This window comes from Lissotriton helveticus, chromosome 1_1, assembly GCF_964261635.1.
Source record: "Lissotriton helveticus chromosome 1_1, aLisHel1.1, whole genome shotgun sequence".
NCBI lineage: Eukaryota > Metazoa > Chordata > Amphibia > Caudata > Salamandridae > Lissotriton > Lissotriton helveticus.
In genome coordinates, this window is record NC_136057.1 from 773,388,723 (window position 1) to 773,402,924 (window position 14,202).

General features: G+C 43.7%; 1 protein-coding gene across 6 annotated transcripts in view; it reads left to right on the forward strand.

Moving 5' to 3' along the window:
- ASZ1 (ankyrin repeat, SAM and basic leucine zipper domain containing 1) overlaps nt 1-14,202 on the forward strand; it is a 2,002,188-nt gene that overhangs the window by 1,253,225 nt on the left and 734,761 nt on the right. The gene's annotated exons all lie outside the window — the stretch shown is intronic.

The window sequence follows — 14,202 nt, forward strand, 5'->3', positions numbered from 1 at the left end:
AAGACAGAACCTTGGAATGCAAGCCAAAAGCTTCATAGCAGAGCGTAGCTGCCTGGGAGGGACATAGAACCTAAAACGCTTTCTCAGATACACAGGGCCAAACCCGTAAAGGGCTACATGTTCCATAACCAGGGACTTAAAAATCACTCTCTTTCACCGGCAGCCAGTGCACGTTATAAAAGTGTTTCCTGATGCTGACCCTCTTAGGTAAATTAAGAAGAATTCTGGCTGCGGCATCCTGCACCACCTGTAGCTTGTTGTGTAAATAGCCGGGCAACCCAACATCCAAGGCATTGCCGTAGTCAAGGCGTGAGGTTATCAGAGAACGGGTGACCGTTTCCCTTGCATAGACTGGGAGATGTGGAAGAAACTTTTTTAGTGATTTCAAAATGGTGAAGCACAAACCTGTCAACTTAGTAATCTCAGAGTACAAGACAAATACCAAAATTGCAATCGACATAGCAGCGTAACTCAAGTCAAAACATTGAAAGGATTGCAGTGGGTGTTTTTGGATGTTTTTACACCAAAAACCACATCAACTCCCCTTCTACGATTAAATAGTAATTTCTTCACCTAATACGTATTCAAATAAAACAGCAGTAGCAAAAATACCTTTGAGCATTCTTCATATCTTCCTTTGACATTGTTCTTCTGCTGCCCTAAATACACTCTTTTCTCGAGTGATAACCTCTTTAAGACAGGCCATGCTTCTTATCAACACTAGCATTGGGTTCCAATTTGTGTAATGTTAATGTACTCTAGACTTTATTAAGAGCATTGAATGCCTTGCTGATTTATTGAGCAAGATGTTTTGTGCTACTTTTAGAGCTCTTTTTTAGTGTCTTGCAGCAAAGCCACTTAAGTAGCCCCATTAAAAAAGTTCCCAGATCTGCCATTGCAACTTGCATGCAGTTGTAGACTGCCAATTAAATTTGGCAATCTGACCCACTTAACGAGCCTTAAGCTCCCCTTTTATTGCATGTAGGTTACCCCTAAGGTAGGCAATTGGTAGCCCATAGGGCAGGGTACATTGAAATTAAAAGGTTGGACATGTACTTTTGAATTTTATATGTCCTGGTAGTGAAAAATTCCGAAATTTGTTTTCACTACTGTTAGGCCCATCTTTCCCGTAGGATAACATTGGGTTGCTTCATTACGATTAAGAAGTGCTCATTTTTGATTAGGAACAGGTAAGCATTTCATTTTTGGTGTCTGGGAAATTTTAATCATAAAAACCTTTTTAATGGTAGTCAGATTTTACAATTATGAAAATGCCACTTTTAGAAAGTTGACATTTTCCTGCCCTTACTATTTGGTGCCTGTTCTTGGGTCACATGACTAGGTGTATTTGGCAGTTGGACTTTGTTTATTCCTCCCAGACAGCCACACAATAGAGGAATTAGGTGTGCCTGGATGACCCATCAACTGGCAGGATGGGGTGGAGCTGGCACAGCCTCACTTGCAGCTGAAGAGGCTGGGCTCTGCCTTCTCACGAAGGACTTATCATCCATTCATTGTTCATGCAGCCAGCTAGTAGCCAAGGCAGGGAAAGCAGAAAACTCCAAGCACTTCAAAGGAAATTCTCTAGAAACTTCTCCTACGTCAAAGGAGGCACTAGGTATAAAAATAGGACCCTCAGACCCACTCTCCAGTTCACCTTCCGGACCTGCTTACGTTCTCAGAGAGGTCTGCCTGCTACTGTGGCCTGATGTGTGCTCCATAAGACTGCTTTGCTGCACCTGGAAGACTGTTTTGCCGCCTCAAGCCTGACTTGAACCCTCAGAGGCCTGGCTTGCTGCTTGAGCCCTGTTTCAACACTTGAACCTAGGACTTCCAAAGTGACTCCAAGGGCTAGTTGGCTGGTATCCTGATCAGAGTGTCTAGGACAGAAAAGGCTCCAACCATCTTGTATCCACAACTGGGCCCAGCCTGAGTGAGTTCTAAATCCCCCCCCCCCAAGTGGTGCCCCTCTAGTTCTGGACCCTTGGTGGTGCTGCTAATGGGGGCCAGATAGCTAAACTCCTAAACTTGGCACTTGAAGATGTTTTGGCTAAAACTGCCCTGAGAATGGAGAAAAGACTGGGGCCAACCTGATTTTCTACCTTTTCATCCCATTACCTATTCTTGAGGTACCCTTAGAAGAGATCAGCCAGGTTGAGATGTTTGGCCCCATCCCAGGGACACCTGAGTCTGCTGTGTCTCTAACTTTCCAACTAACTTCAAGTGCTGAACCACTCGTCGTGCAAGCAATATCGGGTATTAAACCTGATGCAGTATTGAGCATGATTGCTATAACTGCAGCTACATATTTGAAACCCTTGTAAAACTGCATTGTCAGTAAATTAGCCCCCAATCTTTAAGGAGAAAGACCTATTTTACTCTTCCGGAAATGCCAATGTCTGAAATCGGCCAGTGCTACAGATAGATTCATGATAATTATATTCGCACACCATGATTATGCATTTGAGTTGCTGCCACGTCTCAGCATTTCATTGTGGCGTGCAATGTTGATTACTATTTTGATGATGATGCATGGTTATTATCTTCCTGAAAGTGTTGCAACATCTTAGGAGATGCACCACATTTTCCTCACTAAGATCCGAGAGAGACTATCATGCTGTTAACATCCCTGCGTGGTCATTGCCTACTGCTAGTTTTAGGAGAGCGTACCATATGAAATTCTGGGCCCTACAGACGTGATTCAAATTCTTTGCAACTAATTGATGAACTTGTTACACTGTGGTTTTGCAAGGATATGGGACATCAACATAGTTAAACATATGACTCATCTTACCTTGTGTGCTTCATTCGAAAATGAATATACTTTTCTGAATGTTGCTGATTAGAAGTATTTACATTTGTTTCAATCAATACGGTCATCACTACATCATCAATAATCTAGTTCTCATCCTCGTCACATATATAATTTCTCAGCATTGGCACACTATCAAGTGCCATTAATTGACAGTTCTGCGCCCTTCCAAAAGTGATTTACTTTGTCAGATCTGCCCCATCTGCATACTACATTCTACAAGATCATGAAAATTTGAATCACCTTAACGTAAGGTGCATCTATTCTTGAATCATTTCTGGAACTAGATTATAAATAGTGACACAATATTATTTAAAGATAAAGCCATTTGGGTCAAAACATCTTGACAAATTAAAGGGTCTGATACATTGTTTCCTGCATGTATACCGAATTATATATAGTTTTAACCGCATGCGCGCTGCGGCTATTTTCGCGCTGCGTGGCTTTTTTCAAAAAGCCGCGTTACATGACGAGCTCAGCTCGTCATCAGCGTGCGAGCGGCGCAACTGATGACGAGCTGAGCTCGTCATCAGCGCCGAAGGGGATAGTGAAACTAATCAACAAACATGCAGAGGTTTGGCTTCCTGTACAGATTTGAAGAAACCAGATTGGAACTGGGCAGAACATTTTTCTGATGATGATTCAAAACTTTATCTTTAACATGACACTTTATGATTTGAATGGGATAGATTTATGGCAACTGGGTGATAATGAACACATGCAAAGATTCTTCTATTAATCTTTGGCAGATAGATCTGATCCTAAGTATTCTACTTATTCTCCTGTTATAGTGAGTACAAAGTATAGGCAAGCTATGCCACCAATTGTTGTCTCACTCTAATGTCAGTTCTAAGAAGAAACACATATTAAAAATGAGTACGGATATGCGTTTGAATGGTTTTCTTTTATTTTTAAATCTCTCAAGTAGAATGTGGTTTATTGCACCAATCATTTATGCAGCTATTGAAGAGAATAAAGCCTAGAAACCGCAAATGGAGTAAAGGAGGCTGACCGAGAAAAAATGCAAATTATATTCAAAGTCATTGATATTGGTTTCCAAACTTTATCTGTACATGTCTACACTATCTTTTCTATCACTTGTTCTGCTTTAGACATTCTTAAAGAAGATATGTAATGATGTGTGATCTAACACAACTAATTTTGGTCCTTACGAACATTCAGAGGTCACAAAGTACCCTGGTCTTTGGTTAAGGAAACAGCCCTATTTCTGCCTTATTATCTCATTGGGCTGCAACAAATTATCTCTAAAAATTAGGTATGCTATAGTTTTCTTTCTGTTCAGCAGATTGAGCGCATCCTCTTCTCTGCAGACGATGCACATTTAATGTGGTTTTTACATGGCGTTATTTCTTTACCCATCACTACCTTTCAATTATTTGGCTCTGAGTGGGCATGTCTAGCCAACACCCAGGATGGCAGCTAAGTAGTGAAGCTCCGAGCTTCTAAACTTTAATTATCCCCCCACACTTCGTTAAAATATCCGTTTAGCCCGACAAAATGCTAGCCCTGAATGGCCGCTGATTTTGGTGCTCACCCTGTTCATCGCCAGTGAGGATCTGACAGTTTTGCCCGGAGATATAGCATTGAGGCTCCAGACCGAGGCCGCGAGGAGGAACTGGTCGTGACGTGGTCCGGAGCTGATTCACGCAAGTGCCGCTGCTGCGGCCGGGCCTGTGGGTGCAGGGCGGTGCCCGACCTTCGGTGCTGGTGTCTCTTGGCGGCAGAGTGTGCTGCCGAGGCACTGGTGGTGAGCCCTGGTGCTGCTTGGTGGCGGCGCGAGTTGCTGGATGCGAGGCGGTGCCGGGTGGGCTCCGGTACGCGCAAGAGGATCGGCTGGGGAGGGGGCGGCATTACCCAGCCATTGTTGCAGCCCCGAGGGCCGAAGTCGAGAGGGGGGCCTCCCACCCCCTCTGATATGATCACCACCACCGTCAGTCAGTGACTGCATTTTAGGCTTATTTCCCCGTTGGGAGCTGCCGTTGGGGCACGGTCTGGTGCCCCTCCTCCTTCGGAGTTTCCAGACTACAGGCCATTTATTTGGAGAGGCTCCGGTGCCTGCGTCAAGTAGATTTTGTATGCAGGAGAGTGTTGACTCACTGAGTTATTGATCCGCTGCATTACCTGGCCTCAGTGGGGTTGTGGTAGGCTGGAATCCTTTCCTTCCTCCAAGACAAGCAGAGATTATACAGGACCGGCTTGAGGCGCAGACTTGATTTCCTCGCCACATACTGTGCTGCCGGTCCCATTGTGAGCTTGACCTGAAAGCTGTGCTGTTTAGTGTTGGACTGGTTGTAGCAGAAAAACCCCTCCCCTGTTTTTGCGCCTATCATCTCCTGCCTTGGGTCAATACATTTACTTGTGATTCTGGCGCAATGAACACTAATAAGGGATCCAGACATTCTAGCCTGGCCAAGTTGTCTACGTTTGCCGACTCCAGGGCTGACGCTACTGAAGACGAACGAGCCAAAATTGAGGGGTAGCAGCGGGCGCCAGCCAAGGGCTGGTCCCGCGTCGACGTGCTGGAGGCCGTACAGGGAGTTTGCACGGCGTTGCAGCAAAAGATTGACACCACAACGACGGAGATCACTCTCATACACGCTTACCTTTGGAAAATGGGGGACAGGGTCAAAGAAAGAAGAATCCGTGAAAATTCTCCAAGCCTCAACAAAATCACTTGAATCATCTGTCAAACGTCTTCAGGCCCAAGCATCGGAATTCGAGGCGAAGCTGGAGGACTATGAAGGGCGAGCACGGAGGAATAATATACGCATCTTGGGGATACTAGAAAGAACGGAAGGTCAGACCGCGGATCTGTTTGTTGAAGAACTGATAAAGAAGCATCTGCAGCCCAGGTCCCTCTCAAAGTACTTCTCTGTGGAGCGAGTGCATAATGTACAAGGAGACCCCCAAAATCTGGTGCTCCTCCGCGACCTCTGTTGGTGAGGATATTACATTTTCGAGATAGGGGCATAATCCTTCAAACGGCTAGGAACGGCCCACCACTCAAATTTGAAAATGCGACTATAACTTTTTTTTTCCGGACTTCACCTACAAAGTACAACAAATCCTTTCTCTAAGTCAAATGGGTCCTCCGAGATCACGCCTCAAGTATGCCATGCTTTTTCCGGCTAAGTTGAGGGTTTTGGTAGAGGGTCAATCGTTGTCATTTCAGACCCCTGAGGAAGCTTGGGACTGGCTGGAAGGTTGGTGCTCTTCCAGTGCTAGTCAGCTATCATCTCCAAACCAGGGGCAGAAAATGAACAGTCAGCAGGAACGAGCCCAAAGTAGTGGGAGTGAGTGATGATGGACTCAATTCTGCTGCAGTAGAGATCTGATTGGACCAGCGGAACCATGTTGGACTCATGCTACGAGCTAGTCACGATGAGTATTGATTTGTATTCTGGGGGAAGGAGTCCAGGTCCATAATGTTAGATGGGGGGGGTGATTGGATAGTCTTTTTTTTGTCTATACTGACCCCACGGACTTGACAATCAGTCGGTGCTGCTGTCAGTCCACCATGATGATCGGTGGACACGGGATGGGCCTGGGCTGAAATATAGGTACCAGTACCTTATTTTGGACTCAGGGCTTTGATAATGTTGTTCTTAGGGGCTTTTTTCATTGGTTATCTTTGGGGGATTAGCGGAGTTCCTACTTGGGCTGTGGGTTGAGTGACATTCGCTCCATAGAGTAGTCGGTTGGTGTTTACAGGCATTCTGTAAAATTGGGGCAGGGATTGTTAATGGGTGTTTTTGCAGTTTTTATGTGTCTCTACAGTACACATTTCTAGTTCCGACTTTCTCCATGGCATATTAGGTCATTCTTTGTCAATTTCCATATTACATTGCTGTGTATTACGTATTCTGTGCTGACCTGGGGGGTGAGGGAGTTGGAAGATTTGTCAGTATGGCCCCTGAGTTATCCTTCATGTAAATGTGTCCTTTACTGCACATTAAATGAGTATTTCTCAAGGCTTAACCCCACAACCGGGGCGTCTTAAACTGCTCTCCTGGAATGTGAATGGCCTGGGTGACCAAATCAAGAGGGGAATTGTGTTGCAATATCTGAAACAACAAGCTCCTGATCTGGTGTTGCTGCAGGATCCCTGTATACAGGGTACCTCCTACTGTGCCCTTAACAGATGGGGATATAAATTAGTGGCGCATGCTGGTTTTGCCAGAGGGTCCAGAAGGGTGGGTATTCTGGTCTGAAAGTCCCTCCCTCTTCAAATATAATCAGTTTCTCGGGATCCACTGGGCAGGTTTGTGACGGTTTCGGCACAATGGGAGGGGAGGCCCCTCAATGTAACTTCTCTTTATGTGCCACCTCGACTTCATTCCGTCACACTTGCTGACTTGGGGTCCTCAAATTTTACATTTACCGGATGGTGATGTGCTGATAAAGGGGCGATTGCAATGCTGCTCTTAATGGGGAATTGAACTGTCTGCCTTCCAGGGGAGGGGAGCCGGACGGTAAATTATTTGAGGAATTTTTAGAGGCGCTGGGCTTTATAGATGTGTGGAGGACCTGTAACCCCACCTCTCTACTATACACCTTTAACTCCGGGGTACATGGGAACCTGTCCCTTATTGATTATATCTTCTGTAAAGCCCCCCAGCTTCCCATGTTTGACGGGGCTTACATTCTTCCTAGGGGTATCTCTGATCATTCCCCGATTGTGATATACTACGGCGGTGTTCCCTCCCCTACCCAACATGAAATGGTACTCAATCTGTGGTATCTCAAGGTGCCCACAATTAGGGAGCAATTGATGAAAGCTACCCAAAAGTATTTTGTAGAAAATGACAGGTCGGTGACATCGGACGTCACGCTCTAGGAGGCCTATGAGGTGGTCATCTGAGGTGGTGGGGTGGCAGCAATCGCTGGTCATAGAAAGAAAAAAATACAAACAACTGGAAGATTTACAAAATGAGGTGGCCACGTTGGAAGCCAAACTGGTGGCCTCCCATACTCCGGTCACGCACATAAATTGTCCATAAAACAAAGAGTATAGGAATTTTGCTGAAGAAGTGACTAGGACTCGAGCCACCCAGCAGCGTATTTATGATATAGGGGATAAGGCTAGTAAGTTACTAGCGTGGTTGGACAAAAAAGAGTTGGCTAATAGGTGGGTGGCCCAGATCATTGTACAAGAGGGAGATGTAATAAGAGAGAGCGCAGATATTGCAGGAGCCTTCGTCAGACATTTTAAACAAGGGTACGCTTTCAGGCAGTTCTCCACTCGGGCTGAATCGGTGGAACTGTTGGCCACCTTGCCGTTACCCCTTTTGGACTCCTATGACGTGGAGGGCCTGGAGGCAGAGTTTACAGCAGACGAGGTTGCAAAGGCTATTGGCTAATTGCAGTCTGGGAAAGCCATGGGTCTGAGTGGTCTCCCCATTTAATTCCATAAATCTAACGCTAATACTATTGCCCTGTTCTTCATACGAATGTATGAGGAGAGTCGGATCCAAGGTGTCTTGCCTGAAACGCAACAGCTAGTGCATATTTTAGTGATCCACAAAAAGGGAAAACCCCCGGAGAAATGCAGCTCCTATCGACCGATCTCTTTATTAGATCCTGAAGTTAAAATCCTAGTCAAATTGTTAGCTCAACGTCTCTCCCCGTGTCTCCTCAAATTGATACACCTGGACCTTTCTAGCTTTATGCCCACCAAGAATACGGCATTGAATCTCCGACGGTTATATGGCGTATTTTGCAGGGCTACCACTATGCAAGAAAATTCCATTATAATGTCCCTCGACGCCAAAATGGCCTTTGACATGAACGAGTGACAGTTTCTTTTCGCTGCACTTGAACGATACGGATTCGGTAGCCGATTCTTGTCTTGGGTGCGTCTCCTTTACTCTGACCCTTTGGCTAAGATTTCCGTAAATGGTGTGCGTTCGGCCTCCTTTGTCTTGGAGAGAGGTACGAGACAGGGTTGGCCGCTCTCGCCTCTGCTGTTCGCCCTGGCCCTAGAACCCCTTGCGATTTGGATACTAAGGGACCCACTGATCATAGGCCTGAACTGGTCACGAGTGGTATGACAAGATTTCTCTTTATGCCAACGATATACTGCTGTACCTAGCTAGACATCCTTTTTCTTGATGAGTACTCCATGTCTTTGCTTTGTTCCAAAAATATTCCAGGAACACCATTAACTGGGACAAGTCCTTGGTATATGTGCTAAGTGGTGTACCTCCGGTTTTGCCGGTGGGTTGTGAGGATCAAATAGTGACTGACGGCTTTCCTTATTTAAGAATGTATATTACGCAAGACGACTCTGTCTTTTATGAACAGAATTTGCTACCCCCCCTTGCCTCGCCTCAAAGCAGATATACAGCATTGAAAAATACTGCCCCTTACATTATTAAGTAGAGCTGCCTTTATAAGATGATGGCGCTCCAGCGTTTCTGGTATGCCCTACAGAATACGCCATACTCCGTCCCACTGCGGTATTTTCAATTACTTGACTCAGAAGTTAGGGCACTGCTCTGGGATCAAGGTTCCCTCGTATTGCCTGTATGAAATTGACAGAGGTGGTACGATAGTGGTATTGCGCTACCTGATATTAGGTCCTAATATTGGGCCCCGCACTTAGTTGTTTTAAACCGATGGGTCCATTGTCCCATTTCTGACCCCGCTTACAGAATGGATCGGCACAATATGCTCCCCAGCACCTATCTCAGAGCACTTTACGGGGTTACACGGCATGCCCCCAGGTTCACTCCCACGTCATCCACGCTGGACTTATGGCATAAGGCAACACCAGCTTTGGGTGGAAAGACAAAATAACACAAGGTACTCCTCTGCAAGAATGATGGGTGGGACTTGATTGGGCTGCCGACTGTCTGGGATCTGTGGGTGAGGGGTAGAGTGATTCCTTTTACTGATTTACAAAGAGAATACCAATTGCACGAACATGTAACCTTCCGCTACCTCCAGGCCAGAAACATGTTGTATAAAGCCATTCCAAGGACTCGGAGGTGCCGGTTTCCTCGCCTCTGGAGGATAGATTGTTAGATGATTATCTCCCGGAGAAGGCCATTTCCTTGACTTACCGCAAAATTCTCAATCATATTCCAGATGCCCAGGGGAAATTGCGGGCAAAGTGGGCCGACTATGTAGGAGATTTGGATGATGATGATTGGAGGGAGGCATTGGCATCCCCCGGTGAGGTAGCAATCTGATCGCGATTCAGACTCTTACAGCTCAAATTGTTGCACCAGGCGTATTACACCAGCTCTGTACTGGTTAAGATGGGTGCGATAAGTTCTCCTGCCTGCCCCCGTGGTTGTGGACGAGTTGGTACCTATATACATCAATGGTGGTATTGCCCAATCCTTTGGGGGTATTGGGAAAAAGTAGTCGCTGTTATGTCTCTTGTTTGTAATTTGAATATTGATGGCTCCCGCCGGCAGTGTCTCCTTGATATCCTGGATGCCACAGATCTGTCCTGCTCCGAGAAGGTGTGGGTCACCTTGGGCTGCTTAGTGGCTAAGCGCAACATAGCCAGAACCTGGAGGGGTGGGGTTCAGCTGCGCTATATGGATTGGGAGTTGCACATGGATTGGTTCATGCTGGCTGAGAGCGTGGTTTATGAAAGTAGGGGTTGCGCACAAAAATTGACCAAAATCTGGGGCTCTTGGAACGAAAGCAGGGGACTGTTATGCACTCCCGTTACCCTCCCTCCCTAGTGGTAGACGACGAAGACATTTAAAGGCACTAATATGAAACAACAAGGTATTCTATAGTAATGTTTCCCAACGCCTCTATATATATTTTTTTATATCATGTACTGTTTGTGGAATGTCGATTTAATGTACTGTACTGTTTTGGGTTTTGTTGTTCTGTTTTTTATGTTTCTTTTAGAATAAAAAGATTTCCCCCCCTCCGCCCCCCAAAAAAATATTTGGCTGTCTGAAACCAATTTCTGTGAGGTAGTATAAACGCTTACATAATACATTTCAAAATACTTGGTATTTTTCTTTCTGATTCCAATGTCTATCCAGTAGGAATTCTATTTTCATTAGCACATCATATTGCACAAATTCACTAGAGAATGTACTCCTGTACAAGAACACTTTTTATGGCCATTGTTGCACTTCTAAACCTGACCTTGTTTGCAAGCTACTTGCAGCACCTGTCTTTCATTCCGGTCTATATTATTATTTTACACAATTAAAGCTATATATTGCGCATATGCACTTCATTCAAAGAAATGTTTACCTCCTAACAGTTCAGAATGGTGAAATGTTATGGCGTTATACTCTCCTCTAAGGAGGATTTCTGATACTGCTATATGAGAAAAGGGCAATCTAAGAAAAAATTGATTTCATAATTAGAAGTTGTTTGCTATCATAATACAGAACTATTTGTATTTGACCTCAGCACCCGGAACCTTTCATTTTTCAAACATGTGCTGCTGCAGGTATACAGCATCTTTTGAAGACCTATTTTCCAACTAATTTAATGATCTCCTTGATGCTGTAGCCCAAACTTCTAACAGAACTGTGTTTTATATTATTTAAGGAACCTTTCATTTTTCAAACATGTGCTGCTGCAGGTATACAGCATCTTTTGAAGACCTATTTTCCAACTAATTTAATGATCTCCTTGATGCTGTAGCCCAAACTTCTAACAGAACTGTGTTTTATATTATTTAAAAAACAATAGTCTCTGAATTGTTGACTAGCTTTAAAACTACTTTTGGGACTGTGCCTGCCTTTTTGAGATTACTGTTTTCAAAATAGTTTGCTGGAATAGCACGGATCTTTATTTTTGTCGTTATTGCAGTGCTTATCTTTGTTCTGAAGTGATAACAGAACGCCATATTCAATTGAACTGTACCATCACAAGCTAAAGCTTTCTACTTGGGAGTTTTTCAGTTTTCCTTATTGAGTGAACTTGGACTCTGTGCTTTTGTAGACTTCAACCGTCTTATGTGGGGCCTCTCAGAGCTTGAATTGTTATTTATTCATTCATCATCTTGTGTATTCATTTGGAGCAATACGCATTGCTTCCTGTGGATTGCTGGGATCTGATTCGATAGTAATCGTAGATCAAGCCTACTGCAGTTCTATGGAGTTGCTCAGGTTTCTTGGGAGATCATAGTGGTAAGATGAGGTTTAGGGTCAGTCAAAGGAGGGATACAGGAGGGAAGAGTCTAGGAGGTGGTATTTTGGAGATCATAGTAGTAGAATAGGGTCTGGGCTAAGTCAAGGGTGTGTAAAGGAGGGATGAGTCTAGAAAGAGTTATATGTGAGATCATAGTAGAATGAGGTTTAGGGTGAGTCGAGGAGGGATAGGGTTATGTAGATTGATGCTTTGATATAGGTTTATAGTGCATAATTAGCTCATAATTTGTGTACAATGGTATGATTTATAAAGTATAGTATAGTTAGGCCAGTGTGCAGAAGAAATTCAATTGACTGTTTCATACCTTGCATCTCAAATCGCTAGGTCTGTTTTTCTCTGAATAATGCATAGAAATCATATATAAGTTGGATTCACAGGCGATAGAATGATCAATATATTGAGAGAGGTTTGAAGTCATCCACCGTTTGCTTCAAAGTCACATAGTCATCTGATCTGGTGCGATTTACCGCTTTCTCAAGCAAGGCACAGAGAATAAAAAGACAAAAACTGATCTAGCTTGCTGCAGACTGAAAAACATCATATGGCTTTATGTGTAAGGTGTGTGCGTCAAGAGACCATCTAGAAAACTAGCTCATATGCCATCTTTCAGGCTAATGTCGATTATATCTAAATACTGGCAAGGGATTCCCATACAGATTGATTCCATCATTGATTTGAATTATTTATCACAATCTGATTTTTCCCATTATTTCTCACCTTTGCATGTATTGAATTTTTGCTTTTCATTATTATTTGTATTTCTGCAATAATGCTCCTTCATATAATCTGCACTGGAACTAGGCTTTAATATTGAATAAAGCCTTTAAATAATACCGTGTGTGAATATCTTGTGTGTCCATCGTTTGGGGATAGCGATCTAGAACTCACTAATAAATATAATCCTTCAGTCACTGACAGAATTTTTACTCAATATGCATTCTTTTCAGGTAAGTTGCTAACGATGTGTGGGTCACAGACTGTCTGTCTTTCCTGCTCATGTTCGTAAGTTGGTTCATACCTGTGCCTGCCAGGGGACTGCGAAAGTTTGTCTTGGCTGCATTTACAAGGAAACTAGTAAAAACGTATCAGTGTCTCTTCCTCTCGCATGCAACTTGTCATTACCTGGCTCACTGTTGCTCATGACTTTTTGTTTGTGATTCAGAAATCTACCTGCTAGATTTCCTCCCTTAAAATATTTCCGCTTTGTAGGAAGGGAGAGTATGCTAAGCCTTCTCCAGTATCACTATCCAGAATGACGTTCTGGTGTTGCTTCTCTAACTTGGGCAGCTCCATTTTCTTTGTTATCTTAAGCTACCTGCTTCATTTTATTGAAGCAGACTGGTGAAGCCAATAGACGTTCTTGTACCACTGTCTCTAGAACATTCATCAAACAGTATACTGCAAAAAGTTGGAAACTAATCTGTCCCTCTCACCTTACCCAAGTTCACCATCTCTTCATTCTTCTACAAAATAAACATTTTAACCACCCTGACTTTCTTGGGTTGGGACACTCTAAAGATATCTTGATCACATATTTGAAAACAAAATACTATCCACATGGCTACACTCTTTTAATCATTTGCGATCACTGCAATATCATTTACACATCAAGACTCTTTACTTTACATTCTTTATTTTATCACTTATTTGCATACCCAAACTGTATAAATTTGTTCCAATCACTATGGTATCTCTTTAACCCCTTGTTCTGGTTCCTTGTGAAAAGCAAAGGTGGCAATTCTGTGGTAAGGCGAGATTTAAGCTCTTTTATGTTTTATGGTTTACCACCTCTTCCACATTATTGAATTGCAGCCTATACAATGTAGTATGTTCCTGCTCCAAAACAATCCCCTTCTAAATGTTTATGAAGGAGATCTTTTGTTTCCTGATTAAAGATTACGTGCTTGGGTATTCTCATTCTTTGCCACCACCCAGAGTGTGGTGACTATATCTTCTGTCCACTATGAAGTTAAACATCCCATTCTTCGACTTAGTTGCACATGACTTTAGCCTACGGCAGAGTTTTCTGTCAAATAACCTGCACAAGCCCCATCACACTTATTTTTACTCTTCAACAATCTTTCAAAATCCACCAATTTGCATGTCATACTTTTCCCTTAAACTCGTTCCAGCATGTCCTTCATGAGATAGTTCCACTGTATGATCTTGCCACTTTCCCTGTTAATCACTTGACAACATGTTTCCATTCTACCTGAAGCTCTGTAATT